Here is a 19,464-nt window from a genome sequence, read left to right as displayed (position 1 = left end):
CACACAACAGAGCAGAAATCTGAATCCAAGGAGTTGGTCTCTTAACCATTATACTCTGCTAATTCCCAGTTTTCCCATACAGGTTAGCTGTCACAGTAGTCAGATGCAAGGGCTGTCTATGTTTATGCAGCCTTTGTTTTCTGTTTCTTTTCTTTCCATTTTCTTTTTTTTCTCATTTTTTGAGAGTAAATTTATTATTTCCAACAGTCTAATGGTTTGAACCAGACCTGTACATCAGAATAACTCAAAGAAGTGTTTTCAGGTATGTTTTTGCCAGGCCCAACCGCAGAGCTTCTGATTTGGCGCACTAAGGCAAGTAGATGCCTGTGTGTAGGTAAAAGATCCCTGCATAACTCTAACATGGACCCCTGAGGAAGAACACTGCATCAGGTCTTATTAGATACTGAAAGGAGGGCAGAAATTGCATCGCTACCTTCAAGGACCTGGACGAATCTAGGAACTCCAAGTGGTGTTAGAAAATTGGTCAACAAAAACATATAACAACTTCAAAAAGCTTGTGAATCTAGTCTAGATGGAAAGAAAACTTAACAGCAGAAATGTGGTACCTGGCTTGACACCTCATAGTAAACACCATGAAACTGGAAACATTTCACCATGAAACTGGAAATAATCAACCACCCATGGTCCTTTGTCGCCCCTTTTCCTGAGTTATTACATGCCTTCACATTCATGAGAAGAAAAGTAAGGTGGAACGGAGCAAAAGAATAAAACTCTAGATAAAAGAAAAAAAAAAAACCCACTGGAAATACATTATGGTTGGAGTTAAATAGTCCCAGTCACTTAAAAATGGAGCAATCTCTTCAAAGAAAGAGCAATGGGAAATAAACCCATAACTTTTATTCACCTCTAATGCTTTCTGTTCTCCAGACAAGCTCTCACAATTCTGCAAAAGGGTTTAGCAGTCTTAAAAAGACATGGCGAGAAGTTATTTCGAAGGATCGGTGTGTTGTGACATGCTCATACTAATTTTGCAGTCTCTCTGCATTACTTCACATGAATTATTTAAAATAACCCACACCCTACCAACACAATGACTTGCGTCTTCTTTCATTCTCTATTTAATATTCTTGTTGTTGTTGTTATAGTCAGAAGACAACCTTCTGGCTTTCTGTTTTGTTTGTACTTGTGAGAAAGGCAAAGGAAGTTTTTTTAAAAAAATGTTAATGTCTGCTTGTATATATAGTCGATTTTTTTTAAATGCACTACTTTGGTGTCCTTTTCTGCTTCCTTCTTGTGAGTTTCCATGTGTAATCAACAGACACTTAAGTACATCATTAGGACATACTAAATTTTTTCCATAGCCCTGGGGCCATCTTGCACTCTGTTTTTTTCATTAGAGCCCCACACATGGTGTTTTCAGTAAATTTTCATTTCCTAGGATCTGGTCTTTTTCCACTGAACTCATATTTTTCCCTGATTTCCTTTTAGATTATATAACTGTTGCCAAATTAGACATGGTTTTTAAAAAAACACCACCACTACCTCTCCTGATGTTGAATTAGTATTTAATTTAGCCACCCAGTAGGAATATCAACAGTCACCCATTCAAGTGACAAAATTAAAAATTTTTTCATCCAGTCATGGCCTGGAAAGAATAACTGATTTTACTACTCAGTTACCTGACTTGACATTGATTTTCCATTTCCATGACAATGATCCCACCATCAGCAAATATCAATTGAATGCCTACAATTCAGAAAGCAAAGGGCGGTGTCAAGGTCTCAGTATGAGGTCCATTAATAACTCCCCACTCCTTCCTTTCCTGTTTGGAAGACATAGTTGGAGGCTTACCCAGCAACCACACCATTCCCCGCTTCCCCACTCCCCCTTCACACGCACACTTCCTCCCAGCAGACAGAATCTGCCATGCGACACGGAGACTGAAAATGCCAGGTACGTGCTTTCCCAGCCTCCCTTGTGTTTACAGCACCAGCCATGGCCACTGTGACCTGAAGGGAAGTCTGCTGAGACTGGGGTAAGAAACGGGGGAAACAGGGCGAAAGAACATGGTTCTTCTCTTTGATTAAAAGGATTTTGAGAAAAGTTACCCCCTTTCAGCTTTTTAAGATACAATTGTTTAAAAAAAAATGCTGAGGGATTAGGCAGCCATCTTGCAATCATGAAGGAAAAAGCTAAAGACCAGAAAGCAATATTCTGAGGAGGACCAAGCCAAAACGCAAGAAAGAGATTGAGTTCTCAATGACATTTTGAGCCATGGCACTAAACCTGGAATTTTCCTGCCCCTGCAATTTATATTATGTGGAATAATGATTGCATTTCTTATCAAATCCATCTTCAAATGGCTAGTCTGCATTTTGCAGTTGAACGTATCCCAACTAATATACCTGCTTAATTCTTCTTCCTTCAAAATTCAACTGAGACATCAATGCCCTATGAAATTTCCCTCAGTAGCATCTTTGGCCCACCCCATAGCAACCTCACTCCCATCCCCATCCAGGTGGAACAAAATGACCCTTACTTTCAATTCCCATGTTACCCTGGCATACAGATGCTTATTTTCTTACAAAACTTAGGTTCTCAAAGCTCCCTCTCATTCACTAGCTCTCAAGTCCAATGCAACAGGGTCTAGTTGATGTGACCACTTGCCCCATCTTTTGGCGGCAGGCAGAGTTAAATGTCTTTACTAAGAGGGAGAATCTCTGCTCACACCTAGGAAGGACAATGACAGTAGTTGAAAGTTCAGGAGCAGAGGAAATTCTTTGTTGCTCTATATTGAAGCCATCAACATATCCGTCTCCTCTTCAAGATCATAAGCACCTTGAATGAATGGATTGTGTCTTTCTGCAGAAAGTTCAGGAGTTTAGCACATAGTAGATCCTCAATAACTGCTTGTTAAAATGAGCTGATAATTATAGAATTTAAATGTTAAAGCTCAATGATACCTTAGAGATTATTTAATATAACCTCCTAATTTTATAGGTAAGGATATTGAGGACTGGAAAGTTTAAATAACTTTCCCAATTTGTAAAGTAGGGGCAGAGCTAGAACTACTACCAAAATCTCCTAATCCAGTATTCTTTCTATTCCACCAGAGGTATGAATGCATTTGTAATCTAGGTGGACAGAAAGGATATCTTCAAAAACATAACTAAAAACGCATGCAGATACGATAAGTGTCACATGTTGTTGCAAGAGGGGAGACAATGTTTTGGACTAGGATGGATGGTGAACATTAGCTATTACACATGTCAGGTACCACAGTAGTATGGATTCTTGGACTTGTTGCCTTCACCTTTTGATATCAGCTTGTAGTGGGCATCCCTGACTTTCCAGTCTAAATTTGGAGAACATCCCATTTATTCTCTCCACAGCACCTGCGACATTTTCACTTCTCTCAATTTACCACATAACACTGCACATTTATTTATGTGCTTATGGGTTCACTTGTTTGTTTAATTTGCATCTTCTCCAGAAGAGCAAAGGCCATGTCTTTTTTGTTCCTGACTCTACATCCAGCACTTCACAGAGCCACTGATAATTAGTAGACACTCAGTATCTAATCAATCATTAATTTATTCAGCAACATTCCAGGTGATGGGAGTACAAAAATGAAGAAGAAAGGCAAAAGTCCTGCCCTCTTGGAGCTTATAGTCTATTTGGGGAAGATAGAAATTAAGCAATATAACATAAGCACAATACTGCATATTTAAGGAATTTCAGATGCCACCAACTTGAAGACGCATTGTTACTTTTATGTGTGAACAAAGAAAAAGACATCACAAACTTTGCCATGCCATTGGTATTTTTTGATGCATCATAACCTCAGAGAGTTCCTTGAATGGATGAATGAATTAGGTTGGAATTAGGTCTGGAGGGATAGTGGAATATCAGAGAAGTGGGTAGTCATAAAGAACTGATATATTAATCAAGAACTAACCTTGTATTTACAAGGTATGTAGTAACTTTGGTGGCAGATATATCCTGACCCCAGCCCTGGCAATCATTTGTTGTGTGGGCTTGAGCAAGTTCTTGAGTCTCAGTTTCCTAATTTGGAAAATGGGTACTATAAAATGTGACATTTCAGATAATGTATGTAAAAAGACCCTGAACTTAATGGAGACTCAATAAATGATGGTAGTTTTTATTACCTTTATCATTTTACTCAGCAACTCCTCAGTTGAATTCTAGTTGATATCCTGTTTGTTTATTTTAACTGTTGGACCCTTGTCTTGATTTGCCAGTTCTGGACTTCCCCACCTCCCACCCCTCACGCCCCCATGACCTCCCACAGACTCTGTGCTCATCTCGTGTACCTTCTGTTTCAACTTGTCACTTGTCTGTCTTCCCTACTAAATTATAAATTCCTTGAACATGTGAACCCTGACTTATTTATATCCATCATATCCAGAATACAATGCTTGGAACCTAGAAGGTTCTTATAATATTTGTTGGCTGAATGTGAGACCAAATATATTTTTGTTGGGGAAAGGGCCTTCCAGGTAAAGGAAAAGTTTTTATAAAAGCCCTGGTGATAGATACATTAGGCATCCATCTATTCACTCAACAAAACTTCTTTTGAGTGTTAACTGGCAATAGATTCAGAGACGATTACTGCTCCTTGGAGTACACAGGGAACATCCCGTGGAATACAGGTTAGTCCTCATCTTGGGCTTTCTCCATCACACTAGTTAATCTCTACCATAGGTGGTTACTCATCCAGTTTGATTTGGATGTGCTGCTCCAGCAGTCCCTTTCCATGGAAAGCTGTTAACTTTATAAGGTTTTAAAGAGACTGCAGATGCTTCTCAACACCTCTTTATGGGTGCCAGAATTTACATCCACCACTGCTCCGTGGAAGGGTTGCCTTTTAGGTAATGCAAAACATCAGGGGGGTGATTGATTTGCCTGCTTCCTTCAGACAGGTGTGCCTCGGAGAGCATGAGATCAGCTGTAGGCCCATGAACTGACATGCCAACCTGCAAAGTCACTTCTTTGAAAATGATTTAGCTTTTTTCATTACTTGAGAACTAAGCAGGGCATTAAAAAATGTCCAAAACCAAACTCCCCATTGAAATGTTGAGGTCTCTCTAAGCAAAAATAACCTTTTCCTGGCTTTGCAGGTCAAGAAACCATTAGAAAGGAATCATCTCAGCTGCCCAAAAATGGTCTCGAGTCCAACCGCCAAGGCGCCAAAGCCAACACCACGTTGACGCAGATGGATAGCCAGCCAGAAAAGGTAGAGCTCCAGTGTTAGGCTCTCTCTGCTCCTCCAGCCCGGGAGTGAAGGGAGTGGAAGAAGGGAGGAGAGGAAGGCAGACCAAAAAAATCAATATAGTGCAACGTGTCTCATAGTCAAGTCAGCCATGGCAGGGTCTTATAATGCTGTTCACCAGTTTTTGCATCGTGCAGACAGAGCCAGCTCCCGTATCAGACGAGCCACTTATAATCTTCCATCTTGGTACCTGCCCACAGGCCTCAAATAATCAGACAAGGAACAGTTCTGATGAGAGTTGAAAATACCCTTTAACCTATAGAAGCTTACTGTCAAATGATGGATAATAGCTTGAATTCAGTTAAGCAGAAACAGCTAGCAAAATATAACAGAGCATGGAAGTTGTGAATCTAGAGTTCAAGCTCTTGCTTTAATTTTAAGTCTACTTCTTGCTAACTTTGCCACCTTGGACTGGTCTCTGGTCCTCTCTGAGTGCTACTTTCCCAATTTTTCTAATTTTCTAATAGAAATATTTAACTTATCTACCTGTCAGTTATTGGTCAAAGGTTAAATGATTAAATGATCTCATGATATCCTGTTGATTTAAAAGAACTGTACAGGGAATTCCCTGGCAGTCCAGTGGTTAGGACTCCTCGCCCTCACTGCCAAGGGCTAGGTTCAATCCTTGGTGGGGGAACGAAGATCCCACAAGTCTCGGGGCCATAAATAAATAAATAAACAAACAAAAATTTAAAAAAGAACTGTACAAATGTTGGATTGTGTCTTATGGCTTAAATGATAAAATAAGAGGGTATATTTAAAGTTAGCATGACAATATAGATATACTTTAGGAATAAGAACATCATTCTTATTTAAACTTCTGACGCAGTTTGGAATGGAAAGCAGATTTTATTTCCAAACAAGTGGCTTTGCAGAGTGGTTCACAGGGGGTCCATATTTTCCCATCCCCTAATCCTTCTCTGGGAGCAAACAGGATAATCTTTTGATCTTTCTGCTTTATTGGCAATGTGTATGGTGTGGCTAGAAAAATATGAGGCAAAGAATGGCTCCTTTACATTTTGCACTGTCTTGCTTTAAGGACTCAGTGAAGTAAGGTATGGAAAAAGTACTTCAAAAAGAATAAAGTGAAAAAAAAAAGAGTGAGAAAAAAAAGAATAAAGTGGTTTACAAATGATCTCTTAAGCACAGTTTTGATCATGCTCAAAAACCCTTTGAGCCTCCACTGCCCATAAAACAACAGTAGCACCTGGCATTCAAAGTCATCCACACTTCCTTCAGCCTCTTCCTTCTCTGCTGCTTTAGCACAAAGACAAGGTCCTCTCACACCTGTGCCTCTCACCTTCCCTCTGCTGGGACCATGCACCCTGCGCTACCCATTCTTCCACCACCACCACCAACGCATCCCACCTCTGCCCACGTCTGGGCCTCCAGGAGCCTAGTTTTTCCTGCCTGGAATCCATTTCCTTCTCATACCTGCCTCTTAAAAGCCTGCTCATTTTTCGGGACCTCCCTGGTGGTCCAGTGGGTGGGACTCCACGCTCCCAAGGCAGGGGCCCCAGATTCGATCCCTCGTTGGGGAACTAGATCCCTCATGCGTGCCGCAACTAAGCCCGCGTGCCACAACTAAGACCCAGTGCAGCCTAAATAAATAAATAAATAAATCATAATTTTTAAAAAGCCTGCTTACTTTTCAAAGCTCTTCTCTTTCAGGAAGCCTTTTCAGGTAGCCTCCCACCCCCTCCCCACACACACCATCAATCCCATTTCAAATGAATCCTTCCTGCCCCCTCAACTCCTAAAGACTTCATACCATACTCGTATCATTATGCCTTCTGACCTCCTGTACCACTTCTTTGCTGTAATTTTTTTAAAGCGTGTGTAATAGTATAGGCCAAACTCTGATTAAGAGACCAGGTGATAAACTCCCAGAAGGCAAGGAAGACACCTGGACACCCACTTTCCACAGGTTTCCTCAGCGCCTGCACAGGACCGAACGCTTTGCAGGCACTCCTGGATGCGTATGCCTCAGCTGATTTGACTGCCGTGGTTGCTGGGGGAGATTTTCTGCTTTAAATATCTAGTTTATACTTTTAAATAGGTAGTAACTGTAGCATGAACAGTCTTTGAAACTATAAAATCTCTCCTTTCGATGGCCTAGACAGCCGTGTCCACACAGCACAGGTACAATCATTCTAAAGTAATACCGCAGTGAATTTGATGACAGAGAAGTGCTGATGTTTGTGGAGAGCTTACTGCTTGCCAGGCATTGTTCTAGGTGTCTCACATATATATTCCCGTTTAATACTCAGAACAATCTTAAGAAATGAATACTGTTATTAGCTTCTCCACTGTATAGATGGAGATACTAAGACCCAGAGAAATGTAAGGACACAGAGCAAGGCAGCAAAGATTCAGATGCAAAGAGTCCAGCCTCAGAACCGGAGCTACACTCTGCTCTATTGTTTTCCACCTAAAAGCGCCCCAAATGACTTGACTACTTTTGCTATTAAACTGATCTTTATTCTAAGCTACCTAAACCTTATCTTACTTGCGTTTGAAGGGAAGGCCACAAAAACCCCCTCTTCCACACTTCCCACTGTGCCTGCCCCTTGGGACTTCTGCTTTTGTGTTCCTTTCATCTCCCCAACATCTAACAACCACTAAAGAAGCAGCAGAGCTTCCTTCAAATGTAAACTGTGGTAAGTACCAGGTTGTTTGGAACCCAAGGAGCTACTGAATCAGTCACTGTTTGCTGCTCCCTCTAACAAATATTTCTTTGAGATCCTTGAATGACTCAATCACACATCCCACACCTGCTGCCCTGAGACAGGAGAATCAGCTGCCCTGAGATCTGAGCTGTGCTGGGAGTACACAGTGTCAAAGGGTGAGCCCATTTATAGACTCAGTTAGTACAATGATGCACTAGTGAGGAGAAAACAACCCTCATTTATGTAACACTGAAAATTCAGGATGGGTGACCTAGACGAGAACCCAGGAAATATAAATATTGAAACATGACAAATGATGATACAACAATATTATTACTAACCAAGGTACAAACATCTCTTTAAAACGGTGCCACAAAATGTTTCATCATATTCCAAATCAGTTTCCCTACTGGAGTCATAGGTCATGAACCTTCTGAAAGTGAATGCAAAATTTATGTGAACTTACATATGTTTTTTTTGGCCAGAAGACCCACAGCTCTTATGAACTTGAAAGCCCCAGTCATGAGGCTTTCTCCTGCTGCATAGTGACTGGGGTTAGAACCACTAAGTCATGATGTCTAGGACCAGCTTTTGGTCCCACTGTGCAAAATCCTTTCAAATGGTCTGGTTTAGAAGTGTAAGTATGTCTGTGCCTCTACTGGAACTCCTCCCAGCAGAAGCAACGTATCTTTTAAGAGAAAAAAATCATAACACAGATAATGTCCCTCCTACCAGGACCCAGAAGGTGACTTTGACTGTTCTCAGGTTCTATTGACTACGTAATTCTTATTGACTGCCACGTGGTACCTACAGAAATACGAACCTTCAAAGGCCATTTCACGTACTAGAGGAGGAACTGTAGTGACAGAATTTGTAAATGAAACTGCTTTTCATTTACACATTGTTTACATTCCTCCAGAGCCAAATCCCATCCTTTCTCTTCTATCATAGTCTAAGCTATTCCCTGTACACAACTCTTTTCTCTGCCACTCCCTTGCTCTGAGTTCCTGTTAGTATCTCTGAAATTTATTTTCAAATATTTTGGCACAGTGTGATGTTATAGACACATTAGTCATGTTAATCTACCCTGTACATGTAGACAGTTGATTTAACCAGGATTCCCACTTTCCAGAGGGTGAATTAGCATTTCAACAGAAGGTCCACATTCCAGGAATTCAGCACTGTCCATCTTCCAGCAACACCAAAGACTTCCTTCCTTAGCACAATGGTGGTAAAATGGGCTCTCATGGGTGAAATCATAGGTATTTACGTCACGAGACTGGCTAAAGCATGCATTCTCAGTGGGAGACATACACTCCGCAAGTGGGCAAAATTTGTTTGGTTGGGGAGGGGTAAAAAAAGCTTGAAATATTGCAAGGGTTTCACGTTCTTCCAAAGCACAACCCTACCTGAAAACATCTTATGCCTTAGTATTTAATTTCTCTCAAGTTAAATTGACTTAAAAATTTCTCCTTTGGGTGTAGTAATGAAAAAATATGTGGAGGAACATCTGGCTAAAATATTTTAACACCCTCTACACCCTTGTAGGAATACAGAATATAGCCAATTCTCTGTCCTTTATTTTTAGGATCAGTGAGTATGTTAGCTCTAGGCTTGTCGTATGTGACCTTTATTATGTTGAGGTACATTCTTTCTATACCTAATATGCTGAGAGTTCTTATTATGAAAGGATGTTGAATTTTTCTCAAACGGTTTTTCTGCCTCTATTGAAACGATCACATAATTTTTATCTCTCATTCTGTTCATGCCCTGTGTCACATTTATTGATTTGCATATGTTGAACCATCCTTCCATCCCAGGGATAAATCCCACTTAATCACGTTGAGTCCTTTTAATGTGCCATTGAATTTGGTTTGCTAGCATTTTGTTGAGGATTTTTGCATCTATATGCATCAGGGATATTGACCTGTAATTTTCTTTTCTTGTAATGTTGCCTGGCTTTGATAGCAGGGTAATGCTGGCCACATAAAATGAGTTTCAAAGTGCTCCTTTCTCTTCAATTTTTTGGAAGTGTTTGAGAAGGACTGGTATTAATTTTTCTTTAAATATTTTGTAGAATTAACCTGTGAAGGCATCTAGTCCTGGGCTTTTATTTTTTGGGAGATTTTTGATTACTGATTTAATCTCCTTACTGGTAATTGGTATGTTCAGATTTTCTATTTCTTCCTGATTTTAGTCTTGATGGGTTGTATGTTTCTAAGAAGTTTTCCATTTCTTCAAGGTTGTTCAGTGTGTTAGCATACAATTGTTCATAGTAGCCTCTTACAATCATTTGTATTTCTTTGATATCGGTTGTTATGCTTAATAGTGAAATGTTAAAAGGCTTTTCTCTAAGATCAGAAACAAGACAAGGATGTCCACTCTCACCACTTCTATTTAACATAGTACTGGAAGTCCTAGACACAACAGTTAGGCCAAAGTAAATAAATAAGTACATAAAAGGCATTCAAATTGGAAAGGAAGAAGTAAAACGATCCGTTTGCAGATAGCGTGATCTTATATACAGAAAACCCTAAAGATGCCACCAAATAGCTGTTAGAACTAATAAATATATTCAGTAAAGTTTCAGGATATAAAGTCAGCACACAAAATCAGTTGCATTTCTATATACTAACAATGAACTATCTGAAAGAGAAACTAAGAAAGAAATCCCCTTTACAATAACATCAAAAACAACAAAATATTTAGAAATAAAATATTTTTAGTACCAATGCCCTAGATTTGATCCCTGAACTGTCCTGTATGCTACCTCTGATTCTAGGAATACTTGTTTGCCTGATGGAGGCATTGTTGCTACGTCCTGCCACTGGACACTGCATGGTCTGGCTCTGCCCACCTCTCTGAGCACATATGGTTTAAATCTCCCTCTCATTCCCTTAGCTTTAGCCCACTGACATTTCTCACCTGCGTTACCACACTTGCTCTTTGCTCTACCTGGAGGTCCACCTCCCAGAATATGCAATGCCCTCATCATTCCATTGTCTGATCAGAAGTTGCTTCTTCTTTTTTTTTTTAAAATTTATTTATTTATTTATTTATCTTTGGCTGTGTTGGGTCCCCGTTTCTGTGCGAGGGCTTGCTCCAGTTGCGGCAAGTGGGGGCCACTCTTCATCGCGGTGCGCGGGCCCCTTACCATCGTGGCCTCTCTTGTTGCGGAGCACAGGCTCCAGACACGCAGGCTCAGCAGCTGTGGCTCACGGGCCTAGTTGCTCCGCGGCATGTGGGATCCTCCCAGACCAGGGCTCGAACCCGTGTCCCCTGAATTAGCAGGCAGATTCTCAACCACTGCGCTGCCAGGGAAGCCCAGAAGTTGCTTCTTTAGAGAGCCTTTCCCTAAGAAACTCAGCTAGGGACTTCCTTGGTGGCGCAGTGGATAAGACTCCGTGCTCCCGACAAAGGGGGCCCGGGTTCGATCCCTGGTCAGGGAACTAGATCCCACTTGCATGCCACAACTAAGAGTTTGCATGCCACAACCAAGGAGCCCATGTGCTGCAATAAGACCCGGCACAACCAAATAAATAAATAAATACTTTAAAAAATCTATAAAAAAAGAAACAGCTAAAGTAGCCCCTTTCTAGGCACGCACCATTACACTAACTTGAATTATGGACTTCAACCCTCTTATCACTCTCTGAAACTGGCTTATCACCATCCAAAGCGTTTATTTCCTGATTTATTTCATTTCTCTCTCTCCTCAACCTGACTGAAAGCTTCTGAAGTGTGGTAACTATTTCTGTCTATATCGGGGGTGCAGTGTCTGGCACCTACTAGGTATTAAGTACTTTATCATTTATTTGTTGAATAAATAAATGATAAAGTACTTTATGTGTACTGAAACTGGTTATGTTAATAGTGCCCCTTCAGCTGAATATTAAATAACTTCATCCCCCTCTTAAGCTTAATATTCACCTACAGATGCTCCTTTAGGCTAAGTCTTTTCTAGGCAAACTCTTGTTTCAGGAAGCAATTCTCTCTTGCAGGCTAGTTTTTCTGAAAATTATCACATCAAAACTTTTGTTTCTAAAGGCTTGTTTCAGTTAAAGGAGGGGACTTTCCCAGGTGGAAGCACCTAAGTGACTACTAAGAAAATGGTTCTAAGGATTCTTATCTATCATATTTTCATTAGCCAGGTGCAGACAAATTGCACGGGGGTTGGGGGAAGGAGAGAATCTTTGAATTGACCCTAGAGATGACCAAATTTCCTGAAGGACTTTTGAAGAGGAAACTCTGAGTAGGCAGGCAGTATTTTCTAACACTCTTCTGATATGCAAATATCAGATATATTTGTTCAGAAGCCTTCAGGTGAGTGGTTGTTTGGGATATGCATCCCTGTTTAATTAAGGAACCCATTTCCTGGGACTGAGTAGACACTAGATGGGTATCTAAGTTTCAGAAAACCCCGGATGAAGTGACTGGAGCTATTGGCAGACAAGGTCAAAGTGTTTATAAGCAAGGAGTTAAGTTTCTTCTTCTGGCTGCAGAGGAATGACAGACACCGTGTTTCGGTCTATTGAGATTTTTTTTTTTCTTTTTCCAAACTTCCCCACCCAGAATTAACATGAATTTGGCACTGTCTTGACAGAAATTTCAAACAGAAAATTGTGATGGGCTTTGCATGCGCAGAAAGGCTTGATATATGTTCTCCTCTGTTCAAGCAGGCAGGGTATATACTATGCTATTTAACGTAATTGAACTCTACTATTAAGAACCTTTATCAAAGAATGTACAAGATTTTCACCCTGCTAGTAGCTTGCCAACCTCATACAGTCAGAGAAACCAGAATCTGCGAATGGGTGATGCATTTTGGAAGGAAATATAATCATAAAGTGAAACTGCCTGAACTGTGGAGGTTATTTTCTTAGACTGAAGAGGGAAAAGAGAATCCAGAAAAGGAGGAAAAAAGAAATTTGAGGGAGAGAAAAAGTGTGACTTTACAGTTCTGTATTCATAATATTTAGTGCGCACTCTAGCAAGTATTGCAAAAGTCTAAATTCCCTTGAAAATTAATCATGGGACTATAAATCCTAAAAGAGGGGAAGAGACCTATGCTGCTATGGCTTGAATTGTGTTCCCCCACATTCCTTTGTTGAAGTGCTAACCCCCAATGCAAACTATATTTGGAGATAGGGCATTTAGGAGGTAAATAAGGTTAAATGAGGTCATAAGGGTGGTGGTCTACAGAACTGCTAAGAAGAGGAAGAGAGAGATATCTCCCTCTGAACACACACAAAGAAGAGGTCATGCTAGCACATGGCGAGACAGTGGCCACCTACAAGCCAGAAAAAGAGGACTCACCAGAAGCCGATACCCCAATATCAAACTTTCGGCCTCCAAAACTGTGAGAAAATACTCCTGTTAGGGACCAGGCCGCACAGCAGGAGGTGAGCGGCGGGCGAGCGAGCGAAGCTTCATCTGCCGCTCGCATTACCGCCTGCACCATCTGCCCCACCCCGTCCATGGAAAAACTGTCTTCCACGAAACTGGTCCCTGGTGCCAAAAAGTTCGGGGACCGCTGGACTTTAAGCCACCCAATCTATGGTATTTTGATATGGCAGCCCAAGCTAAGACAAATTTCCCACCCTCCACTTCTCCTGGTGGGCTGATAGAAGTTGCTAAGCCCTGAATCATAAATGAGGCAGCTTTCTTTACAGAGCTTGAAAGACCAGGCTTCCCGCTTAAAGAATGCAGTGCTCCTTCCAATGCTATGTGACATGGGTTACAGGGAGTAGTATTCACTTATTATAAGTTATCCCTCCCGCACACACAAACAAAGTGGTAAGATTAATACTAAGAATAGTAAGGTATTTGGGAGACAATCTGACAATACCTATCAAAATGTAAAATACATATACAGAATGTAAAATACATATACAAAAAAACTGGGACAAAGGTCCCAATTACATTTCAAAGAGTTTATCCTTAAAAAGCCCACTCACCTAAATGTGCAAAGATGGACACATAAGAATACTCACTGCCACATGGTTTGTAATAGAAAAATACTGGAAGCAGCTGAATTGTCCATCAGTAGAGCACTAGTTAAGTAAATTACGATATAGTCATACGCTAGAGTATTGTACTACAGTGAAAAAGAATGGGACATTTGTATATATGTCTGTGCCCATCCTCAGTCTGTTTACCCTCACAAACCATCCCCCTGTTCTTCTCTGTATCACGGGAGAGCCCACCAGCTCATGCTGCATCCCATGTCTGCGGGTACCTGCCTGTGCTTGGCCAATGGAAAGCTCTTGAAGGAGATTTGAGAGGCTGTATTTCTGACTGCAACTCTGTCTCCATAGAGCTCAGATCCCACTGGACAGAGCCACTGTGGCTCCGGCTTCCTTCTGGTGAGACAAGCCCCCGACTCTTCCCTTTGACCCAGCACGGTAGGGAGATAATAGCTTCATGCTGTTGCTCACGTCTTGGTTGCCTCAGCATCCTCTGTCTGACTTCTCAGTGATTCTATAACCTGTGTAACCAGTTCCATGTATTAAGTTCTCTCTTTTGAAGCCCTCAGACACAGTGCCGGTATGGAACAGAAACAGTGTCAAGTGGCGAAGCAACCTTTGGAACACTGTAATGTATGCTCCTTTCTGCATGAAACAACAGGATATCTATCCATAAACATGTATTTGTATATGATCTGAACAATCATACAAAAATCATTCATAGTAGAAGCTTCTGTAAATGGGCAGTGGAGGTCTGAAGTGAAATGGAAATTTACCCTCCACTGTATATGTGTTAATACTATTTGAATTTTTACCATATGCAGGCATTTAAAAAAGCTTAAACTTAGTTAAGCTAATAAAAATACTTTTCAATTTATGCTGTGATTTTTAGTTTAAGAGGGCTTTCTCTTGTATGACTATGTTTGGACCTATGACCCTGAGGCTGACAGGATGAAGGTCAGAGAATTTCCACCCCACAGAAGCTATAATGAGCATGTCACTCCCGGGCTTAAACCCACCAGGGCTTCCTATGGTTTTTTGGAGAAAGACTAGAATCAATTACACTTTGCAGCCTGACCACTGTCAGGCTGACCACTCGTCTCTGCAGCCTCTTCCAGCCCAGGCAGCACCTTGCTCTCCGTGTACCAGCCTTACTGGGCTTCTCCTAGTTCTTGGAAATTACAACTCTCTTCCTCTCACATCGAGGTCTGCTGACACCCTGTCCTTCCTGCCCAAGGGCTATCTTCTCGCTACTAGTTAACATACACGAGATGTGGCTTAAAATCATACTGGCTCAGTTGCTCCAACTGTAACTCATTTCTTTATTTCTTTATGTATTTATTTTTGTGTGATTGCTTGCTTAATACCAGCTTTCAACGAAAGGGTTATTTTAACGAATGACTGACAATGCTGGAGTCACACTACCCTTGAGTGGGAAACCATAACTAGCCCTTACTGACCCCTGGCAACACTTCCAGATCCTCAAGCAATGGGTGACTTACTCAAGCAGAAAGTGTTTGCCTTTCTGCACGTTATTTTGAAAGCAAGTACATGTCCATTTCTGTACAGAGTCTATAAAACCTTGAAAGTCAAATAGCTTTGTGTAGAATATTAATAGTTAAAATTGTGTCTGTTAATGAAGAAATGGGCAAACATTAATAAAAGAAAATCAATAGGCTAGCTGCATATTTCTCCTCTTTTCTTTCTGTTCCTTCTCCTACAAGATCAGAAAAAGATTTAATAACAATGAAATAACAAGGAATATGTTCTTGTTCTTCTAGTTAATAACCTTTCCTCCACGTAACCTCAGAACTTGTATTTCCAGTTTTCAGGTGTGGGAGCTCAGGTGTAATATGTTCTAGACATTCAGTCACTTCAGAGCCCACTGTGTGCCTGGTCTCCCAAAGGACCTAAATCAATCCCTGTCCTGAGTTTCAGGCATTTCTGTTATAATGATGATTATAAATGGCCTCCTGTATCAGGTGCTTTGCTGCTATGCTAAAGAGTGGAAGTGTTTTCCTCCTGGGCTTCCCAATATTCAGGCACCATTTCTTTAAGCCATACAAATGGCTGAAACCGAAGCAAGGACCATCAGAAATACGTGCAGTGAAAATGTCTTCAACATGGGGCCAAACTCAAGAGTTCAGGGAGGAGAAGATGAGGGTTACCTGATTAGGTGTCACCTCGAAAGTCAGCATCACACGTCTCTGGTGCCCAGAAACAGAAGGTTAAATTTACGGGACACTCTGTTCAATGGCCCCTGCCAGTGAAGGATCTGTCACAGGAAGATGGATGTAGTCTGCCTGCCAAGTGAATGTTCAGACATTCCCACGTGGATTCAGTCCCGAATGCCCGGGTCCCTTCCAATCCCGGCTTAAGGTGAACTCCAGCCTCTGAGTGTTCAGGGCCCGCTGCTCACTGTAGTGGGTCACATGGGAAGAGCCAGGGGGACCGGCCAGATTGCTCCAAGAATACAACAAACGACGTGACGGATAACTCAGAGTGTCTGCTTCCTGGCAGTGGGTGATTAATAAACAGCCCATGGTCAGGCCCCGACATGCACAGTGGATACACAGACTATTTTGTGACTCTAGACAAATGGTGCCCCGGCTTTTCTCAAGATGACAGTGAATTACACTCCCTCCCACTCTCTCTCTCTCTCTCTCACACACACACACACATACACACACCACCACCACCACCACTATTACTATTATTTATCAAATAGTTACAGGGAGGCCAGACGCTGAGCTAAAAGTTTCAAGGAATATCATAGGAAAATATATGATTCCTGCCCTCAGGAGCTTGTAGTCTCGCCTTACCTTGTGCTTGTATAAATGTCTCTACGAGCACCTCGGATAAGAATGATAATAATAGCTAGAGTTAGTGAGCACTTACTACGTGCTAAACACTATGTTGAGTGATTTACATGTTTTATCCAATTTAATCCTCATAATAACCCTTATAATCCTCTGAGGGTGGTATGATTTTTATCCTCACTATACTGATAAAGACACCAAACAGAAACACAAATAAGTTAGCTAAAACTTGCCCAGGGGCTTCCCTGGTGGCGCAATGGTTGAGAATCTGCCTGCCAATGCAGGGGACACGGGTTCGAGCCCTGGTCTGGGAAGATCCCACATGCTGCGGAGCAACTAGGCTCGTGAGCCACATCTACTGAGCCTGCGCATCTGGAGCTTGTGCTCCGCAACAAGAGAGGCCGCGATAGTGAGAGGCCCGCGCACCGCGATGAAGAGTGGCCCCTGCTTGCCGCAACTGGAGAAAGCCCTTGCACAGAAACGAAGACCCAACACAGCCAAAAGTAAATAAATAAATAAATAATAAAGATAAAGGAATTCCTTTAAAAAAAAAAAAAAGAACTAGTAACAGCTGGGTGTACGTTATTAAAAAAAAAAAAAAAAAACTTGCCCAGGGTCATAGAGCCAGGATGTAGTAGATCTGGGGTTCAAGTATAGGAGTCAGTCTGGCTCTAAAGCCTGGTATCTCACTTACTCCCCGTGAACAATCAGTGCTGTAATTTAGTAAATATTTCCTATGAGCCAGGCACTGTGCTGAGTTATCTTACATGCATTCCTTTATTTAGTACTCACAAGTAGTGATTAATCTCATTTATGGAATACTTTTTAAAATGCTTTCATTTGCTCCTTCCCACATTTCTGTAATAGCAGTACTATTTTTATCTTACAGATGAGCAAACTGAGGCTTAGGCAGTCATAAAACTTTCCCAGGGTTAACACTGCGGGATTCAATCCTTGATCAGTTTTCTCCAAGGCTTGACTCCTGCACATTAGCCTTATATGACAGTTCAAGGAAAATGCCTTCAGGTAGTATCCCAGACAAGCATTATCCTGAGAAAGACAGTAATACTGCCATTTATATAGTGCTTTACTACTAACACTCAAATTTACTTGAGTCCCATGGTCAGTCTAAGTGCTAGTAGCTCAGATTGTAGATGTCAAACTGAAGTTCAAAAGCTGAGGGGCAGGGCTTCCCTGGTGACACACTGGTTAAGAATCCGCCTGCCAATGCAGGGGACACAGGTTCGAGGCCTGGTCCGGGAAGATCCCACATGCCTCGGAGCAACTAAGCCTGTGCGCCACAACTACTGAGCCTGTGCTCTAGAGTCTGCAAGTCACAACTGCTGAGCCCACGTGCCTAGAGCCTGTGCTCCACAAGAGAAGCCACCGCAATGAGAAGCCCGCGCACCGCAATGAAGAGTAGCCCCCGCTCGCCGCAATTAGAGAAAGTCCCTGTGCAGCAACAAAGACTCAATGCAACCAAAAATAAAAATGAATAAAATTTTAAAAATTGAATAAAATCTATCTTTAAAAAAAAAAAGCTGAGGGGCAGGTCTAGAGTCATACCACTTTGTCCCCACTCCCTGACCTTCATTCATTCACTAGTTCACTTAAGAAACCACCATGCTCTGGAGAGAGAAAGCTGAATAAGACCTTCTGTCTTCTGTAATTCACAGTCAGAGCAGAAGAGCTGAATTCTTTCCCTCTAAATATCTTCTACTCTTGTCTATGGATCCACTTTGACCTCCTGGTGGAAAGATGTGGGTTTGAAAGGGCAGATACTCTGATCCCTGCTGGTAATACTTGCCCCTGGGGCCACTCTTCTGATTCTCTTCACCTTCCTCTCCTTGAACTCTGGTGAAAAGCAGAAATTGGCCTTCTCAGGAGAGAGAACTGAACACTTGGCCCTGTTGGGGAGACTGGCTCTGCAGTGGTTTTTCAGCATCTGCAAGCAAAGAGTTCTGGTAGCAACCTGAGAGCAAATCAGTAAACTGCAAGCCCTCAAAATGGGTCTACACTTTAGACGTCATCAGGTCCAACTTTCAGATAAGCAGCTGGTGGGAGTGGATGGGGGAGACAAGAACACTTCAGGAAAAGCACCAGACTTCCGCCAACAGCTTGGGGGCGGTGGAAAGACCTCGAAGAGGCAACTCCAGAAGTTCAGTAGGTAGGACAAGAAGGTACCAATAACCCTTTGATGATGATGGTGTTGATGAAGAAAACAGCGGTGAATGTATCCCACAGCCTGCAAGGTGTTTCCTGCCCTAGGCAGGAAGTTTTCCTGGGCTGATTCTCTCTGGCTCTAACTACCCCAGGCAACAAACAGTGAATAGGAAAAAGCATGGGCTTTAGAACCAGATAAGTTAGAGGAGTTTCTTCACGTGTCTATGCAACCTTGGAGATTAATGATTGCAAACTCCCAGAGCAGTGCTCTGAGACAGTGCAGTGCGTGAATGAGAAGGCTTGTTATTGGAGGGCTCAGAAACCGCTGAGGAGGGGGTCAGACAAGAGTGGAATACAGTGTCTGGGACGCACTGCAGGCTGCGCCCGGATCTTGGCTGAATCTGACGCTCGGGGTGGAGGAGCCCAGCACAGCGGCTACCCAGCGTGCGCCCAGCCCTCCCACCGCCGGCCGCGGCTGCCAGGAGGCCGGCCGCTGGCGGGAAGGGGTCAGGAAACCTCAGAGCCGCGCGGAGACAGCAGCCGCCTTGTTCCGCAGCCCGGTGGCTTTTTTTTTTTTTCGCCTCCCAGGGGCC

The 19,464-nt window shown here is 42.2% G+C and overlaps 1 protein-coding gene across 8 annotated transcripts in view; it reads right to left on the bottom strand.

Moving 5' to 3' along the window:
* Window positions 1-19,464, bottom strand: part of COLEC10 (collectin subfamily member 10) — a 445,704-nt gene that overhangs the window by 125,511 nt on the left and 300,729 nt on the right. The window contains exon 1 of one of the 8 annotated variants that reach the window (XM_061171641.1): window positions 16,058-16,138. The exons of the other annotated variants lie outside the window; for them this stretch is intronic. The gene's annotated coding sequence lies outside the window, so the exon portion shown is untranslated. Of the gene's footprint in view, window positions 1-16,057; window positions 16,139-19,464 lie in introns of those variants that run through there. 8 annotated transcript variants of the gene reach the window in all.

This window comes from Eubalaena glacialis, chromosome 17 (assembly GCF_028564815.1).
Source record: "Eubalaena glacialis isolate mEubGla1 chromosome 17, mEubGla1.1.hap2.+ XY, whole genome shotgun sequence".
Lineage (NCBI taxonomy): Eukaryota > Metazoa > Chordata > Mammalia > Artiodactyla > Balaenidae > Eubalaena > Eubalaena glacialis.
The sequence above is the reverse complement of the archived record's forward strand: the minus strand, read 5'-3'. Positions and strand labels throughout refer to the sequence as shown.